The 23,979-nt window shown below is 47.1% G+C and overlaps 1 protein-coding gene across 1 annotated transcript in view; it reads right to left on the bottom strand.

Annotated features, from left to right (window-relative positions):
• LOC119448264 (GS homeobox 2) overlaps positions 1-22,707 on the bottom strand; it is a 55,949-nt gene extending 33,242 nt beyond the window's left edge. Inside the window, exon 1 of the mRNA XM_037711667.2 lies at positions 22,571-22,707. The gene's annotated coding sequence lies outside the window, so the exon portion shown is untranslated. The remainder of the gene's footprint in view (positions 1-22,570) is intronic.
• Between the last annotated feature and the right edge of the window lie 1,272 nt (positions 22,708-23,979).

Raw genomic sequence — 23,979 nt, 5'->3', positions numbered from 1 at the left:
CAAAACTCTGAGTCTCAAATCTAGCTCGTTATTGGGCGAACTTGTGTCCGGAACTAGTGCTTAACTTCTGGGCACACTTTGTCGAACTTGTGCCAGTGCCCTGCGTGAAATTACGGCCGAAAAACTCGCTTGTCTTTACGTAACCTGCACTACAGTACAACGGCAGAGGCTTATATTATTAAAATCACCAAATGATCACAACATTTCAGGTATCCTTTGTTCATGCGTTCTTGCGCAGTCTTGGCCCGTTCTCGTTTTTTTTTTTTTTTCTGGCATTATAACTTTCTCCCAAAAGGATCCTTACCTGATTGGGAGCCGTAAACACTGCCCACGCGTTTTTTTTTCACTCCTTTCTTAAAGGGGCACTAAAAAGATACAGCGTATCAGTTTAAGCTCATAAGGTATTCTTCAGAACTCTATGTTATTTCTTGGTGAGAGGTTGATTACTAAATGACAAAATGAAGGTGAAACTTGCATTTTTAGTTTATTTTACTCCTAAACTACAGTGTATGCGCATTCCCAGGAGTGTGGAACAATGGATTTCAACCTATTTTCTCCTAATGGGGCCGTTATAGCACGGTAAATGTGCTATAAACCTGTTATGTTTAGTCTTGGGCACCTCGAGAACGCAATTTAGCCCTTTCCCACCAATAAGATATTAACTATGAAAATCTATGACGTCACGGCAAGCTGGTGCGGGAACTTTCAAGGTGGCGTCGCCACCCGCGTCCTATGTTCTTGCGCGTTTTCTGTCTTGCTAATTAAATTTTCATAGTAATAGTGCCTTTTTTTGTAGCAGGGTAGCTTAATAATACCGGTAAACTTATATTTCTCTTCAGTGTATGTTTAACATTGTGAGAGACAGTTTTACTCTTGGAATGTCATTCACCAGGCACCAACCTGCCCAAGTATGCATGCTCACCATTGTAGCCAACGAGTTACACTAGCGGTCATAGCAACGTCATGCAGGCACACCTCAACATGCAGCTTCCCATCACATGGGAGCTTCCGATCAGAGCTGGAGCTTCATATAATATGAAACAGCCGCAGAAACCTGTTTTCTTGAGCTACTGTAGTAATGCTCTCGTTGCTTTCTGTGCTAGCGACGCCCATGGCATTGGTCCAAGGGCCTTCGCTTTTCTTTCGGTACGTGGACTGTCGTGCTGTCATGGAGGCCCTGCAGGCACTTTAAAGCTGTTTGTAACAGCTTTTCACTTGAAGGACCCAAACCAATTGTTGAAACTATAGTTCTGAAGTTTCGAAGTTCTGAAGGAGCTTCCAAAAACAAAATTTATAAATCTGGTTTAATGCTGGTCAGAGAGGTCCACGCTGGTTGTTCAATAATTCCTTCGCTTCTGTAAGAGTTGTAGATGTGTGTGCCATCCATCCAGTAAGTATAGCGAGTATACTTTTGTAAATGCCAGAGGCGATGCAGCAATGAAGCATTAGAACGGGAATTTTTTTATGGGAGTTGCAGCTCTAAGGAAGGATCCAGTATTATCAAACGGCAGTTCGAGAAGTTGAGAGAAGGCCAACAAGTGGATGTCATAGTCCGAAACCGGGAAAGTTCTCGATATGATATCGGAACTGTTCAAGCTCCTTCATGGGCGGACCGGGAAGCCATCTCGGTGAAATTGTGCGGTGACACGAGGTGAGATGCGTCCACCACTTTATTCCAAACTCGGGCGCAAAAACACCAGTCACGTCGCCGGCCACCGCGAACAATCAGCCAGAGACTTCGGGTCCCGGATGTGCACTCTCTCGTCACGCCGAACGTGAGGGCCGTGGTGAGGCACAACTTCGTTGCCTTCGCCCATATAATGTCATATAACCGCTCATATAATGTCATTACCAGCAACGGTGACGTGTCCTAGCAGCCAGTGAGACATGACATGCCCTTTATCGAAAGCTTGATGGCGGTTCCTTCACACCTCATATAATTGCTCATGAATGCTGTCACGTAGGGCAAATTGCAAACTCAGTGCTGCTTTAGAGTAGCAAAATATGATACATTTGCAAGGTTGCTCTTGCAAGAGGTATTTTACCTGAGTACGCAGGGCGGCAATCTCTGCCGCCTTTGATGATGTCATAGGGGCAGTGTGAAGTTGGTAGACGGGACCATTCATAGACTCAGTTTACACCTTCACGTGCGCGAACAAGTAGTGGTATTTCTCTTCCGATCTTTCTCGCTTTTCGTGACTTTATACCATTCCCCCAGTGTAGGAGGGTAGCAAACGCGGGACGAGCGTCTGGTTAACTTCCCTGAATTTACTTTTTTTCTTCTCCCCCTGGCTTTGAGGAGTGAGTTACAAATCCTAATCTACACTCTACAGAGTAATTTATACAATCTCAATCCCCAGAAAATGTTCTACGTGAGTAAACTCTTTTCTTCCTTCGATCTAAAGTATACCACCCTGTTTGTTTTTGATAATGTTTTTTCGCGCCCTTTGAACCTCTTCATTTCGCCTTCCCTATTTCCCCATTCTCAGATGATTGACGAAACGTCAAAAAATATACCTGCTTCCTCTCCGCATTGCTAAATGGTTATGGTATGCCAGGTTATGGTTACTGCTGCCCTGGTGTCGTTAAGAACGTTCAGCAATGCGGAGAGGAAGCAGATATTTTTTGACGATTCGGCAATCATCAGGGAATGGGGGAAAAGGGAAGATGAAATGACGAGGTTCAAAGGACGCGAAAAAAATTTAAAAGGCAAACAGGGTGGTGCTTTAGATGGAGGGAAGAGGTAATTTACTCATGTAGAACATTGTCTGGGGATTGCGATCGTATAAATTACTCTGTAGAGTGTAGGTTAGCATTTGTAGCTCACTCTTCAAGCGAGGGGAGTCAGTAGACGCATTGAGATTATACTAAGTACACAAAAGCTCTTTTCTCTCTCCCCATTCCCGTCTCAACAAATCTACTTAACTCGCTCAGAGAAGTGGCGCGTGAGGAACTCGAGTGACTGCACTTCAAAGGGTCCGTCATAATCGCCCGCGGTTCCGGCGCGGCTTGAACCAGCGTCCTTACAGACGCACATGAGACGCCAATGCGGCTCCCGTCCGTGTATGTAGGTTACGTATCGTGGCAGTCACTGGGAATCGCCTGAGGCCTTGCTGCTATAGGCTGCTTATGGACTGCGTAGCCGCCGAACGCCAGAAGTGGAGCAGACCGAGCACCGAGGAGAAGCGCTCTACAAGAACAATGGCGTCGAGTCGAGCAAATCGAGAAAGACAGCCCGTTCCACGCAGCCATCGAAACGAATGGCTCGCCGGGGCGGCAAGCGCGGAAGTGCCGTGGCCGATAACGATGCATTCGGAAGGAAGGGTTCCGGCAGCAAGATGCACTGCGGTGCAGCTGCCGGCCAGAATGCTGCTCGTTTCTCCAGCGGCGAAGGCGCATCGTGCCACCTCTGTTGGCGCCCCGCCGACGGCCGAGTTTCTCGGCCTCTATAGCTATTCGTTGACAGACTTCATTTGTTAACATCCTGACCTTTCAACGTTGCTTTCACGCTCTTGAAAGGAATAGTCAGGCTGCTTCGACATTTCCAGTGTATAGTACGCCTTATATAGAGCCATGCGCGTACTGGTAGCCAACGCAAGTTTGGCTACCAGTACGCACGTTCCAACGCAAGTTTGGAAGAAGTTTGGCTCGACACAGTTGCACTGCTGTCTCGCTTCCTAGTGTTTCTGTGCTTTTTCGACGTTCCGTCAACCAGCATTGCCGAAGACATCGGACGACTCTCCAACATACCTTCCCTACCGGAGGCCGGGAGGGGGGCTCCGGTAGGTAGGCCACCACCACCACCACCACCAACACCAACACCAGCGAACGCAAAACGAAAATATGTACATGTTGCGAAGATATGGTATTACTACCGTATCTTCGCCATTCGGTGTGAGCAAAACTGATTCTTGTCCTTATTCAGCGACGTGAGAGCACAAGTTTGGTGGCGCATAATTAATGCTATCACGCCGAATAATATACCGGGCCTTCCCGTCGAAAAAACAAAGAAAATGGTAAGCTTTAGTAGGTTTTATGCACGTGATTATCCTTCAAACGGCCGGATCGCGAAACGGAAAATAAGTGCACTGAAACTAATATAAGCTGCTTTTTTTTTTCTTTTTAGCTGCACCAGATTTGAAAAATTGTCTGTGGCAGATAGCACAATATTAACCCTTAATCTAAATTACTTGATGAGGCGGCCATTAGTCCTACGAGAAATCAAAATACTCAATTGAATAATAATATAATTACGCTGAAAACCTTCTTGATTAATTATTTTATCGCACATATTTCAATATACGAATTATAGCCTATGAATTCGCAAGGCGTATGCACTTAGAACCAGTTCTGAAGACTGCACTAGCTTCGAGATAATAATTTGCAATGTTTCCGGCAAAATGCATTGGTGTTCCAGTTATCTTTGTGCTTCCTAAAAGAAGTAACTTGAACGCCAATGCATTTCGTCGGACACCTTGAAAATTAATACAGGTATCTCGAAACTGGAGCAGTCCTGAGAACTCGTTCCAAGTGGATACACCTTGTGAACTCACTAGCTACAATTCGTAGATTAAAATATATGATGTAAAATGATTAATTAAGAAGGTTATTAGCGTAACAATGCTAATTATTTGATTAAGCATTTTAATTTCTCGTTGGACCAATGGCCGCCTCATTGATGAATTTACATCAAGGGTTAGAATTGTGCTATCTGCCACAGTCAATTTTTTTAAAATTTGGTGCAGCTAAAAACACACACACACACCCTGTATTTCTGATTTTGTGTTATTAGATGTCTTAGATGCGGGAAAATGTGCAAAACAGAAGTAATGTTCCGCGCTCAAACACCGCCACGATAGAAGTAACCGAGTGCGCAGCATTTTCTCTCTTCCTTCTTTTTTTTTTTTTTTTCTTTTTTAGGGGCGAAGCTCCTTATAGCGGCACCCGTTCCGTCCCCGTCGTGGTAGTAGTAGTAGTGTGTAACCAGTCTGAGAAAAATTAGAAAAAAATTCCGAAGTTGTGTCCGTAGCGCGGAATCGAACCAGGGACCCCTCGCTTCCGAGCGCGCGGCGTTAGCCCACTACGCCACGAAGCGGACATGGACAAACGCACCACGATGGCTATAAATACCCAACATTAACGAAAGGCCGCGTTTCTAGCGCGTTTCTAACGCGTTTGTGCTAGCGCGTTACGGCCCGTGTAAGAAGCTGGTGTAAGACGCTGTGGTCTCTCCACCTTACCTTCAACGCGTTTCGAACGCGCTGCCCAAGGCGGTGGCAAGTCAAGTTCAAGTCGAGGAGCGTTTATGAATACGGGGGGTATACTCTCTCAGCAGTCATGTGATGGCGTCGGCAAACGCGGTGCACGTTCCGGCATGTGTAAATGGCTGCGTAAGACGCTGTGGCCGCTCCCCCTTACTAGAGAGTACTGCACGTTTCTAACGCGTTTGTGCTAGCGTCCCCTTCAGCGGGAGATCCGGTGATTCCCTCCGGAGCTTCGCCCACTCATCATCATTCACCTCGTGGATCTGCTGTAATTTCTTTTTTTTTTTTTTGCAGTGGACAGACTATGAGCAGGATTGCAGACAATTTGATAACAAAATTTAGAAAAGCTCGGTTTTCAAGATTCCGTTCAATGTTGCCTAGAACTAAAGTACAGCGAAACACCATCAGAATTTTAGGACGCTTAAGCTTCGCCTTTAAGAGTGGAACACGATAGCATTCAAAGATCTCTGGCTGCTTATCAAGCTCTTTTTCTCGTGTATTCATATCACAATCCCACGCTGTCGCGTCTGTAGGTTGTGGTTAAGTCGTAATTTACGATTTTTCTGACGGATTTCACTTTGATAAATTCAATTTTGTTCACTAACGCCTTGCGCCACGCGAAGGGCCCGCCCGGTCGGGGTGATTCGGGATGATGTGGTTCGGCATGATTATTTCCGCCAGACACCAATGCTTACGCCGACGCCGACACCGAAGCCGACGGCGAATTTTCTGTGACACGGGGCCCTTAACGCTATCGCGTTAAAATTAACCCACGCAGCTTTGTCTGCGCACATACTGTACATACATCTTGTAATTCTAGGCCTGCGACATATTTCATGTCTTACTGCGACGCTAGCCCCAGTAAAGAACGTGTATATGTCTGCTATTTTATTTCTTCTTCTTTATTATGTCTACTGCCACACATACAAATATAGACAAGCTTCACGTTGGCAAAAAAATAATAATAATAAATAAACATACGACGTCACTAGCGTGCAGGCGCAAGGAGAGGCAAAAAATAAGAAAGAAGAAACGCTTTTTGCTATTTCTCGTCGAGCCACTTCAATTTATGGCTGCAGTAGTCTGTGGCTTAGGCAGTCTCTCTGCAGCACGATAAAATACTCGGGACTAATTGAATCACGCGCGCCTGCCAGAATCAACAGGTTCGTGGTAGGGAACGGCAAGCAGCAATCTGTATGACGTCACTGCCTTTATTTAGCAGGTTTATGGAACTATATATAGATTATATCTATGGATATACATACAATAAATAGACATGTAGAATACATGGCCACCGCATACAGTAGCGCTGACAACATAGCTGGTGAAATGTTAGGTGTGTTTCTTTCTGTTTTTTCTTTTCTTTTTTTTTTGCATACACATGTTTGAAACTTCCGTAGTTCTCAGCTTGTTTTGAGACCAAAATACATGGCGTCAGAAAAATCATTGTTTATCTTAAATTACTAATGTTATAGAACATTTTGAGTAGATCTCTGAGAAACCTGCACGGCACGCACAACAAATATTGCGAATTATTACCGTGTCTTATTACGTATGTCTCAGCGGTGTACAGAATTTTGCGCAAATGTTTAAGTACAGCGTCCAATGATTCCCGCTGATGCTTGTGCGAAACGTAGGTGAATGCAGCTTCGATTGCTACTCCTAGTGTATTTAGTGTGTGCTACGTCGTTCGATAATCTTGTTCCTAGTGTCCAATGCCCCAATCGAAACCATCATGGTGCAAACGTTACGGATGCGATAGGCCCGGCTTTCTTTCTTTCTTTCGTATCTATCTGTACTGTGGCAGTGCTTTCCGTCAGCTTACGAATAAAATCATGTTGGTGTCTGCTGTAATCTGCCTGGCAGAAAAAGGTTATCACGTCCGCTCATATAAAGTAACTGTCTCCCTCACGGAAATTAATTCCCGTTTCAAAGCTTGAAGAGAAATAAATTAAGACATGAGAGGAAAAAAGTTAACCTGACTGAAGAGGTCCAGTTGGGTATTCTGCACTGGACGGAAGGGGAAAGAGTGGAGAAGAGAACGGAAAACTTGAAAATAATGCGTCCGCATGAGCACGACGAAAGGAACTCAGAATGACTACACTCTTTCATAGAGTCCTGACTCCTTTAAAAGATATATGACATAGGCAATGACCTTCCGCGCAGCTACGATAATAATGCGAACAAATCAACCGAAAGTCCAGTCACAGTGTGAGGCCGCGTGCGACAGGCAGCTCCAACTATGGGACAGCTCCACGCAGCGTTCATGGTGTGAGTAAAGTTATGGAGATGACCCCGGTGCTTAGAGGTCATTCGAATAGCACTCGCGAAGTAAACACGAGAGGCGCCGGTATACCGGTAAATACACGTCCCGTTATACGTGCTTCCTACTGGACATTGCACCGCGTAAAATATTCGTCATTTCATTCAGCCGCGTTGGGCGCGTCCAGCACAGCACAAAGCCAAGTCTAGCTCGCACCCAAATCGCACTGCCCTCCGCCTCCATCGCCATTCAGTATGGGGCAGGGTCACGACGACCCGGCCATGACTCAGGTCTGAAACAGCGCTGCAGACTCCGCGGCTAACGAGCGACGCCCTCACGACCATCGTTCTTTCGCAACTTAGCGAACGATCAGCGCACTAAAGCACCGGGCAAACATCGTTGCCTCAGGCGTCGTCGCCTGGCCGCGGTAGTAACGTCGGCAAACACGGAGGAAACGAGAAAATAGACAAACCACGCACAAAGAAAAGTGTCCAAAGCGGCGAATCCAGAGCGGGACGGCCGGGTCTCCTACACCGGAACGGCTCCCATGACGCCATGTGTGTGCGTAGCGTGCAAACGCGACGCGCTAAGTGTTTTCGTGACGCGCTCACGTTTCGGCGGGCCGTCGCGCTGACGCTGCTCGGTGCGTATATACGCACGGCCCAGGTGATAACGTGTAATAGGTCCCGAAGGAACCACTTGGAGAGCGACTGACCCCGATCACGCACCCGACACGCTGCAGCCAACGACGACGCGTATATACTACACACGCTGCAGCCCTCGGAGAGCACGGCCAGGCGATGTAGACGCGCTCGCGGCGGGCTTCGTGATTAGAAAGATGAGCGAATCTAGGCGACGTCCACATGCATGCGACAGCAACGCGTCGCGTCATTTTTTTTTTTTTTTATAGCGCGTCGGGCTCACGTTACGGGTGCAGAAAAGCGTATCGCTGTGATTCCCCGTGCACGCGGAGCCCAACTGAGTGAGACAGAACTCGCTGTTCGGCGAATCCGCGCAAACGTCGAGCGCAAACCTTCAGATAAAGTACCCCCTACTGCCGGTTCAAATACGACCAAATCAAACAAAAAAAAGAAGCCATTTTAACATTGTCAGATTTGTACACAAAATGTGTACGCATCTGGGATGCAGGGACCACAGAACCAGGGACTATAGTTAAACCACCTCACATTCGCACAAACTGAGATGCATGCACAAGAAAATAGCATAGCGTAACTTGATTGATTGATTGATTGATTGATTGATTGATTGATTGATTGATTGATTGATTGATTGATTGATTGATTGATTGATTGATTGATCTTAACAACCAGAAACAAGGCAGGTGCTATGCGATACGTCGTAGTGCAGGGCTCTGGATTCACTTCGTCCACCTTGGGTTGCAAGCACGATACACGAGCGTTTTCCACTCCGCCGACATCGAAAAGTGCGGCCGCCGCCTACCGGAATCGAACCTACGATAATCTCATTTATTGTTTCATCCGCCAAACGAGGTTAAGGCGACAGGGGGCCTTAAATGATGACCGGCGGGGCCGGTGCACCGCATCGGTGCAGGGAAGAGGGGGGGGGGGGGGGGGGGGGTTATTACGCGCTCCAGCCCCGGAAGCACCCGGGTATAGCAAGCTGCACTTGCGATACGCCTCCATATTGTATCCTTGCTCATGTGCGTAGCTCAAAACCAGATAATCAAATCTGATTAACGCCGTGCTTTCCTCCTTGCCCGTTTCATTCTTCTGTTCGATCACAACGCCTTAGCAGACGTTGGCTTCTCCGCAAGAACTACCGTGCTGTGGAGAAGCCTGACTCATCCATCAACTTCGTTTCATACGTGAGAAATTCTGTCTGTTAGAAATGCGAGATGAGGAATAAAGGAAAGGCAGAAAGTATAACGAAGCCTTGTGCAGTTTGCTACCATACACGTAGGAATCGGGAGGGGAGAGTGAAAAAGAGATAAGTGGCAAGAATTTACGTTGATCATTAGCGTGCTTCGAGCTTCATTGTAAAGGCTTATCTAGTCACTATATATGTTACCCAGCGGTGAATAAATCTCATTGCGCTACTTATTTTTAGGCGTGAGAAAACAGCGCGAGAAAAGTTTGAACGAAGCTTCCCTAATTGCATTCGGCGTGCTTTAGAGGATTAAGATGGCATCTTGTGCAATAAATGAATGTTGCTAGCCATCGCGTCACGTATGTCCACTTCGCTGCTACTTCTGCGCCGTTTCTCCACGTTTAAAAATGTACCAAGAAACCAAGATAAGCATCCTTCTGTTTCTAAAGTCCATCAATATAAAATCTGTGAAGATTCGCTGCTTACCACGGGCTTCATCGCACGGGCTTAGTCACACGAGTTTCATCGCCTATCAAATCCGACGGCAGCTAAAGTTGTCGCTGTTTGCGAGGAAAATATTGTTAGAGGAAACTGCGCAAAAAGCAACATGGCACGTGTGATACTCACTTTCGAGATTCAATCATTCATTCGTTCATTTATGCGTGGAAAGGAATAAAGAAGAAAATAGAAATGACACCATGAAAGGGTACGATGTCTGTTTCAATTATTTGCGGGCACGTCACACAATTTGGTACAGCCGGGGACAAGAGCCAATATCTGGGTGGCATTCTTTGTGAACAACTGCAACAACTCTGCGGTACTTGAGAAATACCAAATAACATTTCTTTATTTGAAATGTTACAGTATGTTCCCGGCTCTTCCACAACGTTAAATTGTTAAATGAGTGAGGGTTATGATAGGTGAAGTCAGACTTTCCCGATGTTAAGCAGCTTGCACCCAGACACCGCGCAACAACTTCAATTTTTAAAAAACAAAACAATATAACACATATCACATTCCTCATAATCAGACGTACAGACTAGAAAATATGCTTCTTGCGTTCACAAGCACTTAACAAACACTTCTTCACAGATAGTCACTCTAAACAAGAAAATAAAGAAAGAGAGAGAAAAACAAAAGATAATTCGACAGATCGTCAGATCAGTGAGACTCAGGTCTCTGCCAGGCTGGACTGATTAGGTCTGTATCTTCAAGACGTAGAAGTTTCTGCCCAGACTACTAAATTTCTGACAGGCTCGGATATAATAACGAGAAATTAAATCGAGATTTCCGAAAACGGCCATAAATATTGGGCTCGCTAGCCACATAAGCGGCTTCAACAGGATAACATCGACTAGAGCAGTCGATGCTTCAAAATTCCCCAAAGTCAATACTTGAATATCCAATCTAATTGGGTATCCAAATTTATTCTGTACCTCTATCACTAGGCCACACAAATTAGTAGTTCATTGTGGTCTGAAACCTTTGTCTCGTACGTAGTGTTCGGCGCTTTCGGCTTGTAAAACCGTATTAAATTTTGTAGTTGGGTACGACCGACTTTATCCGTTGTAGTCATCTTTGGTGGAAAGGGAAATTACTGGCATTGAGTTGGGGGTTAAGGGATGTGAATGGAAGTAAAGATTGAACGCCTATGTCAGCGTCCGCGACAAACTTAACAAGCAGGTACAGCATGTCCTTGACCTATGGTTCTCCGCGTGGACATTTCATTCGTAGACGGTCGCCAGGTGGATTTCAGTAGGCATCTTTGCTATGCTTCGCTGATGTTAGGGTCGTGACAATGTGATCTTAACGGGCGCAGCATCTCTACAAGTGTTGTTATATGAGAAGCGCCGAAATCGAGGGACAAGCAGCGCAAGAGGCAACGCATTAGTGAAACGCCGACTATAGCGGACAAACAAAATGTGATGGGAGAGCGTTTTATCGGGGTACGCTATTTTAGCCGTTAGAAGCAATTCGATTACCTGACCATTACAATGACATGCGCTGTACAGGCAGGAACTGGTCTTCAGGTTACCATACATACCTCAGTAGACGCAATAGTAATTAGAGAGGAAATAATATAAGCAAGAGATAGAGAACATTATAACTTATCGAGTGAGAGGTGAACCAGGACAGAGCCCTCTTGCTATCCTGCACTGGAGGAAGGCAAGCGAAAGATTCAGAGAAGGACAGAAAGAGACTGAGAACTTCAATGCATCGGTGACTCCAATGAACATCAAATATTAATACTGTTAATAAAAACGGAAGAACACGAACGTGCATGGTGAGCCTGAAAAACGAGCATTTCCTGGTCCGGCGAAATATTCACGCACGCACGCACCGTTGAGACAAGTTCGATATGTGCAGTGCAGCTCTACACGGCTCCGAGCAGCGTGTCACCCCTTATCGACATGCCTCTTGCTACACGCGTTCAACGTGATCGTCACGTGGTCGAATTGATTGATTGATTGATTGATTGATTGATTGTGTTTAACATGTCCCAAGGCAACACAGGGTGTTATTAGGAATGCCAGAGCGAGGGTATTCGGTTTAATATCGACCAACTGGACTCATTTAACGAACACCCTAAGCTCTGTGTACTAGAGCATTTCTTTATTGGTTAACTATTCGAACACGGCTACCGCAGGGAGGAGTCGAACACGTGACCTCGCACCTCGTCTTCGGCAGCAGGAAGCCATAGCCAAAGAGCAACGCGGTGGATAACGTGTGAGAATGTGTTCTACCTGCAACAACACAGTATCGTATTTTTTTTCTTATTTTTTTTCTTTACGTTTTTCAGACGTATAGCCCTGGTTTCCATGAAAAATAGAAGACACACACAAAATAGAAAGGATATCCGCGTGAATGAGGGGAAACAACCAGGCCCCCTATGTGCTAAGCAACATCGAGGGATCGATAAAACAGCGAAGCGCATTCTTGTCCCCAGACAGATGCGAACTGAAGCAAAGGAACAGCGCTCCTCCGCACCGGTCGATACGCCCGGGCGTTTAGATGCTGACCTAAAGTATAACAAACGCACGTTCGCTGCAGCTTGTACGCCTAAAGCATGCAGCTCGGCCCGGATTTTTCTCCGCGAGATGCGTTGCTTTCGGCTGACGCGAGAACACGGTGCAACTGTCGAGTAGTATTATCGGAGAATCCGCATCGTGTTGAAATACCTGTCGTGAATCCTGACACACTACGCAGTCCAGCATTAAACCAACATGAAAAACCACGGACGCCTGGATTCGACCTTCGGAGAAGAGAAGGGCCTGTTTTGGTAACTCATCTGCCGCAGACTCGAACAGACTGGTGATATTAGCATATCACGAGACTCGCATATCACCAGTCTTTCTCGATATCTTGAGAATGAAGCGGTGCACAGAGAGAAAAAATTGGAGGAAAGAAAAGCAGAGAGGTTAGCTAGACTTGGTCTAGGTTGCTACCCTACACGTGGGAAGGTGGAGATGGTAGGGAGATAGAAGACAAAAATTGATATTAATCACGCTCACCAGAGGCAAGGCAAGGCGTGTTATGCGGCCGGGCACTCAAGTCTGTCGCCTTCGGGTATATTGTGGAAAAGCTTATGTATTTTACTGGGGGGATGAGCTAGGACTTGCGCAGTCTGCTCAAGGCACGCTGGAGAATCTGGCGTAGTTCGTCGAACCGGGAACACTGACAAATGTATACACGTTTTCTTTTTTCTTTTTTTAAAATAAAGCTATCTTATCTTATGAGGCGATTTATAGTCCCTTCAATTCAGCACTGAGCGAGCCTGGATGCAGCAAATTATGCCCTGCATATCAAATAATCACAACTTTATGTGCGCAATCGAAAATTTACAAAAACTGCATTCGACAAAAACTTATACATTTATCTATTGCTTGTATGGAACTGGGAATCTGATATAGCGAGCAATCTTATAAGTGAGCGGTTACAGCGCTCTGCTGGAGAGCATGAGGTAGCCGGCTCAATTACCGACAACAGCAGCTAAATCCCGGAAGAATCAGTATGCAAAAACGATCGTGTAATTGGGTGCACGAGAACAAAGACTAGGTGATTAAAACTAATGCGGAGCCCTCCGCTAGACCGCAGCATTCCCTGTATAGGACACGCTGCAATCTTGCAAGGTGATGTTTCACGGATAAACTATTATTGTAACTCTAGGCAGAGAGAACTCACTCTTCGAGTGAACGCACAATGTTGAGAGAAAATGCGAACACTTGATAAAGTGCGCATAGACAGTAACTTGGCAAACGCTTTGGAACTTGCATCACTGGAGGTTAAAGATCCTCCCTTCTTCCTCTTCAGAGCACACAACTTCCTCTTCAAATTATCTAGGAAAATCTACTTAAGATTGTTAAGCTATTTCCGTTTAACGACACACCCTCCCCAGTTAGAATGTTCGGTTTGGAGGTAATCTGGTAAGCGATTTCTCTTTTAGCGAGTGGAAGTGTGGGAAATGTTGGATATATCGAACCAATTGATCTTCACGCGTCCTGTACTTAGTAATTAGTGGGATTGATTGCGGAGCAGCGAGCGCTAAGAGGCAGTGATAGGGGAAATGTTATCCGACACAGCTCCCACAGATCGGTCCCACATGAACCAACCAAGTTACTCCGTAATGAACAACCACTAAATGCTTAGTATGTAAACTCGCCGGTATTGGGATTTTGCAGCCAATGTGCACGTTTTCAGGAGGGCCTATCTCACGCGTAATCCAATTGATTGCTTACCCTGCCCTGTGCAACACGTCAGAGACACCGTCACGGCAAGAACACCAGTTACAAGGTCGAAAAACACGCGCTTGTTGTCGTCAAACGCGTACCAAGCCTTCACAAGCCACTATCATACATGTGGATGTTGCCTTGGTCGTAGCTGAAGGCGGGCTTAGCCTGGAAAGCTATAGGCCGGAAATTGTTTCTCCCGGGCGTCTTGCATATGCGGACAGAAAGCACACGTAGCCAAGCATCCAACAAAGTATTTGTGCACAGAAAAGCAACTTGGAGACGTCACAACTTCCTTTCGAACTGCGCTACTCTGGAAACACCATCCACTGCAACCACGCATTCGGCGCGCATTCGGAAAGCTGCTCTTCCGACGGCCACCAGATTTTTCTGCAGATAACAGTGGACCTGAAACGAAAACCGTATGTCGGACACGGTCGAATTACATTTCGATAAACATTTATACCACGAGTGAGAAAAGAAAGAACAACTTTACGCGCACCTCTGACCTTCCACGGGAACTACTGTACCATCACCTGGCACCGTTCAATACCCCATTCGGTATATACTTGTTTATGCCATGTTTCCTTCAGTTTTATTGCGATAGCAATTATATGGACACTCCAAGCGGATTTCTGCCGTCGTCGTCGCCATCACTGTGAGGTTCCGTATAAAGTTCAAGGGCGATAAAGTCGTCGCCGCGCGCCGCAGACTGTATGTGCGAGTGAAAGCGCGCGAGGGACGCGCGCTTTCACGAAGAGCGAACGTGCGGCGGAGAGCAAGCGCGACGTCTTCCGTCGCGCGAAAGGCCGTGGGGAGATGGGAGGGAGGAAGGGGGGGGGGGGCGACGTTGTGCTGCGGCACTAACTGCGCATCGTGCGACCGGGCGCAAGGGGTACTGGCAACACCATCTAGATAGCACAAGGCCTGTTCGCTCCTATCCATGACGTCATGCCACCTGGCCCGACTACCATAGAATCTAATGGGGATGCTCGAGTAAGCAACAGTGATTTTGACGTCATCGCTTTCGTCACGCCAGCCTTGGCAATGGAAATTTCGAGCCAGGTAGTGTGACGTCATGGATCAGAATGAACAGGCCTTCTGGTATCTAGGTAGCGTCGGAACTGGCGACTCAATCTCACACGTGAAAGAAGGAAATCGAGAAGGCAGCGCGGGAGGGAGGGGGTGTGGCTTCTACTCTGCAAGCAACTGCGTTCTTGTACCTTGCGCGGCTGCGATCGGTCGCGCGCACTGTATCTAGAAAGTGATCCGCATACGGCTCCTACCTTTGTATGCGCTGTGCCTTTCGCCGCTCAGTTTTTGTTGAAGCGATAGCCCGCACGAACCTTCGCTCGCTGCTGCTGCCGCACTTACTCACGCCATCGTTTTGACATCGGTTGTCTACGGTCATCGAGTGTGATCTATACATGTTTTCTTCTGCGCGCAGACACCATGCTTGTTAATTCATTTAGTAAGCGAATGTTTCGAAGTTTATACAGCCGATAAAACTACTATCCTTACTCCGTAAAGATCTCTACTAATTTGCTATCGCAATTGATGCTTCGCCTTTCGGGCGGAGCTGCGACTTTTTTATTATTTTGTCAACAGGCCAATTATACAAACTCGTCTAAGTTTCTTTTCCTGCACTCTTTCTCCCCCACAATTGCTTGCTCCCCCCCCCCCAAAAAAAAATAAGAAAGAGAAAAATTAATGTAAAGGAAGGGCAGGGAGGGTAACTGCAGGATATTTCGGGTTGGCTACCCTGTACTGGGTAATTGGAAAAGAGGTACGAATAATGATAGAATAGGAAGTAAATGTAAGAAAATAATGAGCAATAAGAGGAATAATCCGAAGAGAACGGTGTCAGATAAGACTGACATGCGAACCCTGAATGCATGATGCTGCGCTTACTTATAGCATTTCTCTTTCTCTCTCTCTCTCCATCTCTTTTTCTTCTTTTTTTCTTCTTTAGCCCTTGAGCTATAGCGCAACTAGACGGTTGTCAAACTTGGTTTGTGATAACTGTGGTTAGAGTACAGTGTCTTTCTGGGGGCCTCCAGAGCCACCTAGCCGTTTTCGCGGTTAACAAACAAATGCTGTTAACTGCGCTCAGTCCGCTCTCCATCACTCCAGCGAGTGGCGAAAAGTGTACGTTGAACCACAAACCAATATGGCCAATGTGGGAACGGCATTTTTTCGTTTGTTTGCTGATCCTAAACGATGACCAGCGCAAAAAGTGCTTCACATAAGGCGAACCCGTATGCATCCCCGTTTTTCTGCGTATTGCATCTCAGACGCCAACGCAAGCACTCACTCTGCGATCACGGCAGAAAGCGCATCGCCATCTCTCATGCGCATAAAGCGAACGACTCCCAGGCACTCTCCGCGTCGTCCCAACAAAGTATACGCTTTATTCGTAGCGCGTAAACCACCTGCGAGCAGGAAAACAAAATAAAGATAATAAGAAGAAGACTGTACAGACGTGTTCGCAAGTGGACTGGCATTAATCGAGGCACTTAAGCAAAGTTCATTGCCACTTCTCATTCACGTCGCCAGGATAAGCCAGTTAAAGCCACGCGGGCTTGTTGACAAAGCACAGTAAAAAGTGAACGGCAGAAGAGAAAGTAAGATTTTTTTTTTTTGCTTTTTTCCACGTTGAATGATCCGAAAAGCGTAGTCACCAACAATGCCAACGTTCCTGTTCTTTTAACAGAAGCATCAGAGAGCCCGCATTCTGCGATGGCTGTGACGTCCCGTATGTTTGGTATAGCAGAGCGCGGGAAGGCAGGCGTAAACATCAAACGTCGTTCGTTCCGCGGCTGCAGGTACCGGCAGCATACAATTCCCTCCCCGCGCGCGCGCGAAGTACAACGCCCCCTCACAATATGAACTCGTAATTACTGCTCGCATCTCCAGCCTTCGGCAGCACCTCACAGCTCTCTCGATATAGAAGCGCGCGCTCCTGGCGTTTTCCCCGTGCGTCGTCCCATTGCGATTAGCACGCGCCCCGCGTTTCGAATGGCGGCGGTGGAATTCATTAGCGGCTGGCACAAGTGGCGATGAAGTGAGGAAGAGCGAGGTAACTGTCACACGCTGGTTGACACCTCAGCCACTGTGTTGGGGCAACGGAATAGAAAAAGAAGAAGAGAGAGAGAGACTGCAAGAGGAGGCTCGACGCCACGGAAGTCTGCTCTCACAAAGAAGAGAGAGGGAAAAGGGCAGCCACCGAGTAAACGCGGTCGCACGAGCAAAACAAACAAACAAACAAGCGATTGCGGCCACTTACGAGCTTTCTGCACAGCGGGAAAACACCCGTCCATTCACCGAATCCGCCCACGCAAACAATGTGGCCCGATGACCGCAGCGCACGCACTGGCGCGAACGGCGCCACTGAATGCTATGTACTACAGGGAGGCCACACTGGGTGCTGCTGATAATGGTCGCGCGAGTATCAAGCCGCCAGAACTTGTCAGGGCCCGGTGGGGAGGAAGGGGTCGCTTGACGCGGACGCGATCGACAATCACAATGTGGCGACGAGGCTGAGGTTGAACGTTGCCAAAACTGCCGTACGGTCACGGCACTGGCGACCGTGAGAAAGCGGGCTCCCATCCATGGAACGGAACGCAAACGGCAATGCAAGTCATTCGCACATTCTCGTCGTACGTGTTTCTGACCGTACCTTCCGGCTACTGTAGCGGAGAAGCGAAATTTCACTGTTCGCCTTTTCTTTCTTTCTTTCTTCTTTTTATTATTGTTAGCTGAGTACAGTGTTGGCCACACCACCTCCTCCGTCATCAACACGGAACGAAAAGTGTGTGTGTGCGCGTAGGGGTGAGGGGGGGGGGGGGGGGGGGGCGCAGGGATAGAAGCAAAAATTTCGGGTGCTGTTCGAACATCAGCGCATCCTCCCCGCCTCGCTAGTCCTCTGCCGCCGGCTACTCCTCTTACCGGACATATTAATTGTACACAAAACGCTAAATACGCCTAAAAAAAAGCAAGCGGGTAGCGATATACAGTGACAGCTCTTCTAAAGCTCACGAAATACAAATGCAGCTGACCGGTGTGCTAATATTAACATATTATACGACGAACACATTACTTCAATGATTTCTGGCAATTCGTGGCAAGGATGTGGAGTTTGGACAGGTATACTTACATGTCCGTTCGGTGTAGCTTTGGAGTAAAAATTACATTCATTTTACTATATTTAATATGCAAAAGTAAGAAAATCAAAATGAGCCAATACTGTATATAATGCATGTATCCTTCCTAGATATACCACCTGTTTGTTTGTTTATTTATTTATTTGTTCGTGCGTTCGTTCGTTCGTTCACTACTTATTTTTGTTTATTCGTTCGTTTACTACTTATTTTTGTTTGTTTTTTGTTTGTTCGTTGGTTCGTTCGTTCGTTCGTTTACTTATTTTTGTTTGTTTGTTCGTTCGTTCGTTCATTTACTTATTTTTGTTTGTTTGTTTGTTTGTTTTAGTAGATATTTTTCCAAATCTACCATGATAGATAGCTTAGTTCCACCTTTTCAACTGCATTTATGGATGAAGAGGCGGAAACTCTCTGCATGCGAAATCACCATGTCCAGATGGTTATTTTAAAAAATTCACTAATTAACATTTTTATATGTTCACTATAAGGCCCATGATTGAAGCTGAGCTATTGGAATCAAGTCCGCTTAGCATAAATCGTAAGACTCGCGCCACTTTCGAAATATGCGAACTCATAGTGTGCTACAATATGCAGTGGCGTTCAGTGGTCTGAAAACTTCCTCGAAAGTTTCATGCAGGGACAGAAGTTGGCACCAAAGGAGCTGGCGTAAGTAGAAGGGAGTCAAGTTGCAGCGTCACATGACCGGTCCACGCGATCATGCAAATCTTTCACTAGGAAAGGCGCCTCTTCCACATTTATTTCAGCATGTTTGCAGATTGAACATGCAATCGAAACTTTAAGCAAAAGAATTTCGCATGCGATTTTTTGCGGTTAAATAATACACGGCAGCGTTGAGTAATATATATATATATATATATATATATATATATATATATATATATATATATATAGCTTGGAAATTGTTCGCGTTTCAATTTTCAAACGTTGTGCATAAACGGGGCGGGACTTTGCACATGCTAAAGTCGGCGTACGCACAGAATGCCTGTGGCGCCCGTCCGGCGTCTGCCCCGATGACCTTCTATTTGCGCCAGCGCCGTTCTGGGCTTCAATTTATCAATTAGAACATACATCCTCAAGTGAATAATAAAATAGCTTATTAGTGAATTATTTTATGGAGCCACCTGGACATTGCGATTTGTCGCCTGTGATGTCCAGTTTTTCAGGCAAGAATCTGAATAAATCGAATTACGCCATGTGTTCTATACGCAAGTTTTTTAAAAAAAATGTTCGAATTAAAAAAAAAGCATTGCATATGTTCGACATTGGAAGCTTCTGCACTCTACAAACTCGCCTATTTACATATGCTTTTTTTTTCCTCGTGCAAGCAATCTACATCCCGTTTGATCGACTTTTCAAAGTACACATCTTTATTGACTGTTTCTTTCATCTGTCAATTTCATGCTGCTGACGAAAGAAGCCAAGCATCACCAAAGAGCGCCAATAAACGACACGAGGAAAATGGCTTTTTTAAGTGCATGCGAATAGCTTAATAAGAAAGGTGAATAAGTATTCAGGATTTTGCCAATAGCGAAAGCATTAGAGAAGCCTCACTGCCATCGTCCCATCACGTTCTCATAAAGAAAAATGTGTCACCAATTCAGCTCGCACGTACGGCAACCAAACATTTAAGGCGCTCGGTTCAACGTTCTTACATACCTGCGTTTTTTCAACGCCTGTTGCAGCCATACGACAGCAAAGCAAAACTGGCAAAGTTGTCTGATTATTGGCCTTCGCAGAAGCAGCAACGACAGTTAACTTACGTAAGGGTAGAATTATTGCTTATTGTTAATGTCACTGCCCCGTTCAGCAAAAGAGCCTGCGACTGCGCAAATGGCAAAGGTGGTGACGTTAGCAGCAACGATATATGTCAAAGCGTTCTCCGGTTGACGATCGCCATAATATATACTTATTGCCGCCACTTAAGTTCTATATCTGTTATAGGTGACTATTATCGTATTGAACCCTAACACATCTGTTATAGCTCCACCGACAGTCGGGCATCTATTACGGGACTGTCCCGGTCTCGCAACAGTAAGAGACAAACACAAGGGACGCGCCGACGCGGTATTACCTCACAGGAGGCATGGACCACGCCACCCCCTCAGGCCGATGCTCGTCAAACTATCAACTCTTTATTGGAGTTGATAGTTGGCGCCACGGCTAGAATTTGTAAATTGCAATATGGGCCATAAGGTAATTAGTTAAAAACGTAGTATAGTGAATTTTTGTTCATTAGTCGATTATGCATTTCAGTTTTTTGTGCAAGTAATGTCTGCCTCTTCGAGTAGACCAGTTCATGAACTAGAATTGTGCTATCTGCCACAGGCAACCTTTCAAAATTTTTGAAAGTGTTCTCTGATACACCGGGTATAGACCCTTTCACTGTTTACAAACATAGGCCCTGCACGGCTTCCGGTTTTGCCCTCTGACGTAGCTGCGAAGTCTAACTGGAAAAGAAGCAACCATGCGTTAAAACATAGAAGACTGATAAGGCACGTGACCGGAAGTTTCTTGGGGGCGGCGCGCTCGCTGCTGTTATCGCGAGCATGAAACCGTCTATATTCTTTTCTTTGACTGCGAGGTTACGTAATAGACCGACTCACAAAATAACCAGCCAGCGCTGTCACCTTTATATTTCGTGAATGTACACAACGCATCGAATAAAAATTGGCAATATATTGAAAGTTTTTAACTAAATTGCACGTAGAATAGAAAACAAATAAAAATAAAGAACAGCTCGAGAGTACGCGCCTGTAAGGTTTATAACCAGTTTGATTATATAGGATCATATTATCAACACCAATTCGAATAAAATGTGAACTTTAAGACAGAACTGAGTCCGAATGCACGAAGCTATTCTTTCGTAAACGATATCTGCCATCGGCCAGCCACCTTCGCACCATGATTGGTTGTGGCTTGCTTTTACGAACAAATCTAGCGTAAGAGCTTTTTGTGAATAACGGTCCTGGTTCTCTATTTGCCGCCTTATACGTTATCTGCTAGCTGCATGTATGGCATCAAGAACTAGTCAAAGAATTCGTTCTCTGGCGGCGAAACGAGGTGTAACGTAAAATGCAAACTTACCATCAAATTATTGTTTTTCTTTTCAAGCGAAGCTTGGACTGGCTCGCAACTTTCGGTGGTGTTGTGGTCACGCAAAAACTCACGTGTGGCGCATACCCGCATTGCGTATGCGGGTATGCAATGCGGGACAAGGAAGAAAGAAAGAGCAGGTGCGGGGAAAGCTGCGCCGATGCCGGATCGCGTGACGCGCGCAACCAATCAGGGTCATTTGGTGTGTTGCGGGGAGGGAAAGGGGGCTGTCACGCACTTCGTCGGGCTTCCCTCGCCTCTGATCAGTTTCGGCGAACGGATAGGATTGCCTCGCGTAGTGCGTTCCGCCGAGGCGCAGGCTGCGTTTTACCAACGGCGCCGCGAAGTTGCTCGGGAAAGGGCTCATCGTCGACGTGCCGATTCTAGCATGAGTGCTTCCGAAGCCCAGGCTAAACGTCATCGAAGAGCCGCGGACCCCTAGTTGCAGGAGCGCGATGTTGAGGCCAAAGGTCAGCGAAGGGCCGTCAACCCCGAGTTGCGGGCGCGCGATGTTGAGGCCAAACGTCAGCGTCGTCTTGCCCTCCAGGAACCCGACAACGGTGGTGCACGCCTCGGCAACGCTAGCGCCAACTTCCCAGTGCGACGGCCAGGTTTCAACGCGAGTTTCTCAACCGCGTTGCCAGCTGCAGTGCGTGTGACTGGTTGTGGTTCGAGCACAGCGTGGTACGCGTCAGTGCAATTCGTTCCGAGGAACACCGAAGGAGCACACGATAAGCTTCGCTTACCCCCACTTCCTCGACAGGGGAGGGGCTACTGATTTTTTTTGCAAGAATCCCAAAATAAAAGATCATTCCTGCAACTAAGAAAACTGTCATTGTCGTCCCGACACCTGACAAGAAACTCAAGCTCAAAAGATATGGATGGCAACGTTTCGGCAGGCAGCTTATAAACAAAATGTTTTCGTGCACCCGCATTGGGCGCACATTCTTTTTTTAAAGAAAGAAAGAAAAACAAAAGAGCAAAGCGACCATACTGACACGTGCAGTTTTTTTTTTTTTTTTTGCAAGACCAAACGTTAGCGAATTTTTATTCGTATGCAAAACGTTAAAGTGCTGGCTTTGTATGGCCACAAAGTTTCTTGGAAGTATTTTTCTGTGAAGCATGCAAGCCGTGAACTGATTCGAGATTTTGGTTCCCTCAGCAGCTCCTTCTGAAGACGTGGAAAGAGCTTACCTCCTATAGGTAAGCTCGCATGCTAGCGACGTGATCGCTAGGCGATCGTCCGGCTGTCACCAACGGCGATGCTGTCCAAGTCGACCAGAAAGCCGGTCAGCCAGCGGTCGGATAGCGTCAGCGCCTCATGCAGGGCACCAGCAACCTCGCCCGTGGCTGGGTAGGCGGACAGCACCCCGTAGCGGTTGCGTCGCCGTCGCCAGAACAGCGTGAAATCCACCTGAACGCGCACGCTTTCGCGGCCAGGACGCAGCAGGCACCTGAAGTCTTCGACCAGTGAACCGCTGTACCTGCTGGCCACAGACTTATTCCCGTATATGGAGTCCAGCTTGTTTTCGAGGTCTTTCACCGCGTCCGACTTGTAGGCCGAGATCACCGCAGGTGTGCCGACCACGCAGTAGTTGCTGCTCTTGGGCACCATTTCGAGGGAGCCTTCGACGGCCACCAGGACACCACGAGGAGGCTCGACGTGCAGCAGCATGGCCACACAGGCGAGGCAGACCGCGATGGCGACCAGCAGCAGCACACAGAAGGCGCACACGAGCCGCGCGGTGAGCCGGCGCCGGTAGCGGTTCCGCTCGAATGGCTTGGCAACGCCCGTCGCATAGTCGTGGCCACACACTTCCGAGCTGAGCCTTTCCAGGGATTCCGTTTCGGGCGCTTCTTCGGTCGTTGTTGCCGCGTCCGTGGTAGTCCGATGCGAAAGCGTGCATGTTTCAGCTTTTCCGAGGCTACTCCATTCGCTCTCTGACGCTGGCCTGGCGTTGACTACGGGAGAAAAGAGGCGCAATCTGGTGCAAGCGCCGCCTTCATCTTCGGGAAGTCGCTGTTCGGACGGCTCGTTCGGCCGAATAGGCGTTGAATGCCAGCAGGCAGCCATGATGAAACGGATCTTAAGGCCACTAGGTCCGTGGCGATGGGCGAAAGAGCAGCGCACCGAATACCTGGCTCATTCTCGATTATGTTGGAATGCCTGGCTTATTCCCGATGGCAGTAGATGTCACGTTGTAGTGACGGTGAAGAACACAGTAGCAAAACTGAGTCACGAAACTCATTATTGGGCGAACTTGTGCCCAGAGAAACCATGTGGCCCGCAAAACGCAATGATAGCGGCGAGCACAGTCAGCGATCGTCGAAATCTGATATGCGGGTCAGATGCGCCATCTGTTTGACTCGTGGGTTCCAGCTAGCGTTGGTGCGCGCAAAAGTTGTAGAATGAACGCATACAATCTGATTACACAAGGTTCGGCGACAACACAGACAACAAATAGAATCGGCGCGCGCATGTGTGTGTGTGTGTCATTATAACGGCAGTACCCGCCGTGGTTGCTCAGTGACTGTGGTGTTGGGCTGCTGAGCACGAGGTCACGGGATCGAATCCCGGCCACGGCGGCCGCATTTCGTTGGGA

This window comes from Dermacentor silvarum, chromosome 4 (genome assembly GCF_013339745.2).
Source record: "Dermacentor silvarum isolate Dsil-2018 chromosome 4, BIME_Dsil_1.4, whole genome shotgun sequence".
Classification (NCBI taxonomy): Eukaryota; Metazoa; Arthropoda; class Arachnida; order Ixodida; family Ixodidae; genus Dermacentor; species Dermacentor silvarum.
The sequence above is the reverse complement of the archived record's forward strand: the minus strand, read 5'-3'. Positions and strand labels throughout refer to the sequence as shown.